Consider the following 6,255-nt stretch of genomic DNA (forward strand, 5'->3'; position numbering starts at 1 on the left):
CAAGATATTATGGGGCTTGACCTACAGAGTGGGGCAGGACAACAGAGAGAAGATTCAAGAGATGTCTAGGAGGGTACCTTAACCCCACAGGTCAGTGGAGTCTGGAAGTTAATCTTGGCTGCTCCTCTTCAGAGGTTTACAGCGCAGGCGCTTTAAGGACATCATCACCTCACTGCCCACTGGCCGTACTGCTTGTAGTCAGGGTTGTGGAGGGGCAGGTGTGCACAAGAAAGACTGAGACAAGCCTGAGGACGTGATCTGGGAGGGGTGCTGGAGGGCCTGGTGGGTGAAAGTGCCCTTGCCGGGTCGTGCTCGTGCTCAGTGGAGACAGCGCTGTCAGAAGCTGGGAGCTGCAGGGTGGGAATCAGGAGCCAAAGAGGCGAAGCAGGACGCTGAAGACCCCGAGCCAGAGTGAGCAGAGGGTCTAGAGCCGCTTTCTGAAGGAAAAGGAGGCACAGAGGGTGTGCTGGGGAGTGAGCGCAGAGCTACCAAGCGAGATGGGAGCTGGCCCCTTGCGAGAGGCGGATCTTGTCCTGCTGTCTTCAGCTGGGCCCCCGAGCTTCTTCCCTTTGCCTCTGGACGCTGGAACCCGGGGTAGGGCCTATCCTTAATGCAGCCGCCCGGAGGTGCCGGCACGGCCACAGCTGACCACCGGCTGCCCTGCCTTCTACTCCTGTGACGCGAGCCCTGCCCTCTCCTCCCACAGTTCCTGTTCTCAGCTGCCAGTGTGGGTTCCAGGCCCGGGCCTGCCCTGCCCTGCCTTGTTTTCAGATGGGTTTTTCCGAGTGTCCAGTGGGGGCTGGTGTTCCTGCTGTCTGTGGAGCCCGTGCAGTGTCCTGGCTGAGCCCTCGCTCACCTCCGGGAAAGCACGCTCGTCTCCGAGTCTGTTGGGAGCCGACCTGGCCACCCGGGATGTGATCCAGAGTGTTGCACCATATTCCCGCTCAGTCGACTCTCAGTCCTTCGTTCACAGCTCGCCCTGTGTAATACCTACGTGTGTTGGGACCCACACTGTCACCCGCTTTTCTACCCTCTGGGACTTGCTTTTGGTTCCCTACAGGTGAGAACACCAGAAATGCTGGCTGCTGGCGGAATAAGAGGAGTTTAACTCTTGTGTAGCTTTCCTTTCCTTACCCTGTGACTTGACAGAAGTCTAAATAATTGAACTTACTTCTTAAGATGCTTTGAAACTTCTAATTGAGAATGGAGATAGATTGATGATCAGGAGCTTAGTCATTCCAAAATAATCCTTGAACAAGAAAAATGAGGAAATACGAGATTCACTTTAAAAACGTGCGGTTCTCCTAAATGCCAAGGAAAAAACCATATCCTGTACCCCAAGAAACCAGGACCCCATACCACACCTGATTCTGTTCTCCCAGTCTGATAACACAGATCCCCTCAGAGGCCTCCCTGCAAGGACCGGCGATGTGGGGCTACAGGAGTGCTGCGGGCCCCAGGCAGTGTGTGTCGCCACTTATCAGCCCAGGTTCCGTCCCCTCTGGACGTCAGAGGGAGACAACAGGCCATATTGTTCTTCCATTAGCGTCTCATGTTTCTGGAAAGGACGGAGTGGACCAACTCAAGGCTGTCAGAATCTTTGTTTTGCTTTTATTACTGTCACCTCTCGTCCCCTCCTCCCAGCTGTCCATGCATTGCTTCTCCAACCAGGAGTTGGAGTTTCCCTGTGGAGATGGTTCTAGGCCAAGAAACCATCTGTTGTGTGGCTCTAAGGAAGGCACCAGGCACCTTCTGAAGGCGAGGACATGAGACACGAAAGTCCAGGGGAGAGTCAGGTTGGCTACATGGAGAGGAAAATATTTTTCAAGACTCCCCGAGACAGCACGTTGGATATGTCTGTGTCTGTATTCATATCAGTCCATTGCAGTGTTCACCCGATTGCTTATTTTCCTCTGGATAAATTGTCAATTTATATAAGAAGTTATGACAAGAACAAATTCACTTCTTTAGGGCATTTTAAACTTTTATTAAAAGACATAGCTTTCTTCTTTCTTTTTTATTTTTTTTAATGTTCCACATAACTTAATGGTATAAACATGACAGGAAAGAGATTTAATTTTCACACTTAGGAGCTTCATCCTGATGGAATTTGATGCATCATAGTGTACTGAGAATCATTTAACTGCATGTTGTAGCAGCAATATGAAAAATGCTAAAAACGAGTTTTCTGACACAAAAAAGAGCATTACAGTAAAACTGCTCTTCTAAAAGATAACATTTCCCTTCCCTAAGTGAAATATATATGAATAACCTGCTTCAATTTTTAAAAAGGTAAAACAAATATTTGCTTTAAATTGGGACCACTCAGAAATAAATTTGGGTAATTGAGATATTTGTGGGTATAATGACATTTCAGTCTTCCACTGGTATTTTAACTCCTTTTTTTAAAAAAAAAAAATCCTTCTTTTTATTTCCCTTACATTTCAAAACGTTAAAAAGATCCAGAGAACGAGGAAAGTAGGATTAAAAAAAAAAATTCCTCTTTTTACTTCTCTTACATTTCAAAATGTTAAAAAGATCTAGAGAATTAGGAAAGTAGGATAATTCAAATGTATAACCCATGCTTCCCTTTCATTTCTGGCTATTTCTTTATAGATGTTGGGGTGTGAGAAGGGGAAGAACTACCTTTTGTTGATAGAATCTCTGCACCAGGCCCTGTGAGGGCCTCCCCCAGACATTATCTCAGTCCAGCTTCACAAACTGCCTACCAGCTCTTCTTATTCCCATTTTTCGTGTGAAGAAACTGAGGCGCAAGCTCACGTAGTTGGTTGGTGAAGAGCTAGGATGTGAAACCAGGACTCTGACTTCAAACTGTGTTCTCAACACCGCACCAGTCGGCTCCAGTCTTCTATCCCAGGTTACAATTCTCTGAAAATTAATTTACTATTCAGGGAGAATCCCAATTTAATGAGCTCCAAGGGACATCAAAATTGTTAAGCTGTAAGCTTCCCTCATAAAAATGGAGATTTAATGTGAAATAATACAGAGGGGAATTTCTCTATTGTTTATTAATTTTTTTTTCACCGAGAAAATATTTACTATCACTGGTATTTTAAAGTAGGTTAATAGAAGAAAGGGTATCGTATAAAAATTGACTTGTCACTTCCCTTGTAGTGGTGCCTGAGTGAGTAAATTGACTGCTAGATTACTTCTATTTCCTTATTTAAAATTGTATGCCTTTATGCTCAAAAGTATATCTTTATAGTAGAAAAATTATACAGATAAACCACCATCCAGAGATAACTAATGCTAACATTTTCTTGTATTTTCTTATAGATTTGTGTGAATATATGTAATTTGTTTATAGAAATAGGATATTTTACCTACTGACTTAAAATATGAATTTTTCCCAGTCAAGAATCTCTCCAACATTCTTCCTATGCCATAAATAAACATCTATATGCATTTTAGAGATTAATTAGTATTCCACCATAGGAATGTTACATAATTTGTTTAGCCAATGTGGGACAGTCATGTTGTTTCCAATGTCTTTTATTCACTGTGCTGATATAATCATCCATGTCCATGTATCTTTGTATACATCCCTGATTATTTCTTTAGGATAAATTACTAATTGTAGCTGTTTTAGATACAACATGGAGTTTTCTCATTTTTAAATGCTATAGGAAAAATATATTTTGGGGGCAATTGGTATTCAGGATTCAAGCTGATCTATATAATGACAAGGTACTGTTCAGCTCAGGATGGAAATATCGGATATTTGAGGATAACCATTTATTTGAGACATTTATTTAATGTCCCAAGTCTGAATTTTGGATCACAGACTTGAGCCATAGAGGACATTCTTACCTTACAGATGAGGACATTATTATTCATTTACATTTTTGTCATTCCTTAATGTGTGAAGTCCTTGAGAGCCAGCACTGTGTTCTTTTCAAATTTATATCCCAGCACCTAGCACCATGCTTTGCTCAGAGCACCTGTTCAATAAATATTCATGAATAAGTGAATAAAAGTTAGCCCTAGAGTGGCTAAAGGATTTACTAAGGGTCATACAGCTGGTTCAAGGTGGAGCTCAGACTTGAACCCATAACTCTTGACTTCTAACTCTGTGCTTCTTCTCAGTTTTGCCAGTGCCTCAGCCTGGGTGCCCCAGGAAGCAAAGGCTGAAGCACAATGTTAGGTTCTAGTGCTTCATGAGGGAGTGCCATCTATGGGAAACAGAAGCGAGGGAAAGGAGGAAGGAGGCAAGCAAGGAGGGAGAGAATTATGAGGGTATGTAACCAAGGACACCACCTTTCGGCATCTAAGGCAACTGACTGCTTGACATCACAGGATTATTTTCTGGGAAGGAAAGCCTACAAACAACAGCACTTCAGGGTAGTCCATTGTGGGAGGAAGGGAGACAAGTACATCTGCCAGCTGCAACCTCCCATGAAGCATTAACCTCTATGTTGTGCATTTGCAGGACTGCACGGGCTCCTCTGGAGTGGGAGGTGGGGGACAAGACATGTCCTTGGGTTGTGCCCACTCAAGTCAGTTGCTGTGGGAGCTGAGGTAAAACATGTGGCCAAGAGACAGAGGTGGCTGAGAGGATCTGATTAGAGCCTACGAGGTGTCTGATACAACCGGCTCACACACCTATTCGCTTAGTCAATAAATATTAAATGTCTCCTCATACATGGGGCTGAATTAACGGTGGGTAAATACTGGGAAACCAGATGTAGTTCTTGTCCTCCAGGAGCTTACAACTTTAACTAAAACGTGCTTTTTGGGCTGATCCACTAAGTTCCTTTTTGTTCTCAGATCCGTCTCCAGCCCTTTCTCTACTCTGCTCTGTTTTCAGAGAACTGCATTTTCCTAGGATGGTAGGTTTGGCCCATGAAGACCCCAGGGGGAGACTTGAGAGAGGAAGGAAGAGGGGAGCTTCTCACCTCTGCCACCTCTGCTTCTGGTGGCATCCCTGGCAGCAGCTGAGACTCCTCTGTGGTTCCAGCTCAAGGCAAGCCTTGCTGTGGTTCTGGATCCGTGGCTGGGCCTGCGTCCTGCTGTCCACTTATTTCTAGTGTCCCTCCAGCCCTAGGAGTGGAGCGGCTTCCTGCTGTTGCTAATCTGTGCATTGCCCAACTGTCTCATCCTTGGTTTTTAAGCCCTTTCATCACCTGGTAATCAGTTCCTGAAATCAGTTCCTTCTGTTTATGAGACCTAGAGTGCTCTCCTTTTTCCTAACTGGACCTCAATGAGAACAGTTCTTCCCAAGGAACTCAGTCCATAAGCCTTAATAGTTTCATTGATCATGAAGCGAATAAGAATCTGTTAAAGTATTATTGAAAAGAATGAATATTTTGCTCACAACCAGTTCATGAAAATCATCAGGGAAACTTTTTTAATGTAGAACTGGTCAAAACAGTCTTGTTTTATTTGAAGCCATAAGGAATTAATACAAAACTATGATCTAGAGGGATGAGCATAATTTTGTTGGGATGAACATTTTTCTTTATGAACAGAGAACATTATTTCTGCCGTGAGGTCATCAGAAATCAAACACATCTATTGAATGCTGACTCTTTAACTTTGAAAGAATGCTGCATATATAAACTGATAAAAGAAAAAAACCCGATAATTTTCTCTTTGACATTCCAGTGCTTTCATTTCCTTTTTCTGAATATGAGCGTGGACATGGAGGGAGATATGGAAAAGCCTTTTAGGGAGGTCAGCTCTCTCTCCACCGATTGTGCGGCCTCACATGATCCTTCCGAATAATGCAGTGCAAGTATTTGCACAGAAGAGCTATGCCGTGTGTTCTTAGAAAAAAATATCATGGTATCCAGAGTTTTTATAAACTCTAAGCAGTATTAATATTATTGTTAACATTATTATCTGTATTAATATCCATCATGCACTCTACTCGATGCTTTATAGACGTTATCTCATGAATCTGAATAATATCCTGTAAACTCGGTATCATTTGTCCTGTTTTACAGATGTGTAAAGCAAGGAAGGTGAAGTAATGTGCCCAGTGTTGCAGAGAGTAAACATTAGAGCTGGATAGCAAATCCAAGTCTGTGAGACCAAAACTCCCTCCTCCTCTCTCCGCTGTGGGCCGCCACTCTCACTAAATAAAACTAACTTTCTATTTTAAGATAATGCTTGAAAAACAAGAGCGATATATATATCATATACATATGATTTAAATTTGTTTTTCTATGTCCGTTGAAAATGGAGAATGTGAATTATTTTTATTCACTATTCTCTTCCATAGGAAGAAATTCT

The sequence above is a fragment of the Ceratotherium simum genome, chromosome 7, assembly GCF_057802395.1.
Source record: "Ceratotherium simum simum isolate JZ-2026a chromosome 7, ASM5780239v1, whole genome shotgun sequence".
Classification (NCBI taxonomy): domain Eukaryota; kingdom Metazoa; phylum Chordata; class Mammalia; order Perissodactyla; family Rhinocerotidae; genus Ceratotherium; species Ceratotherium simum.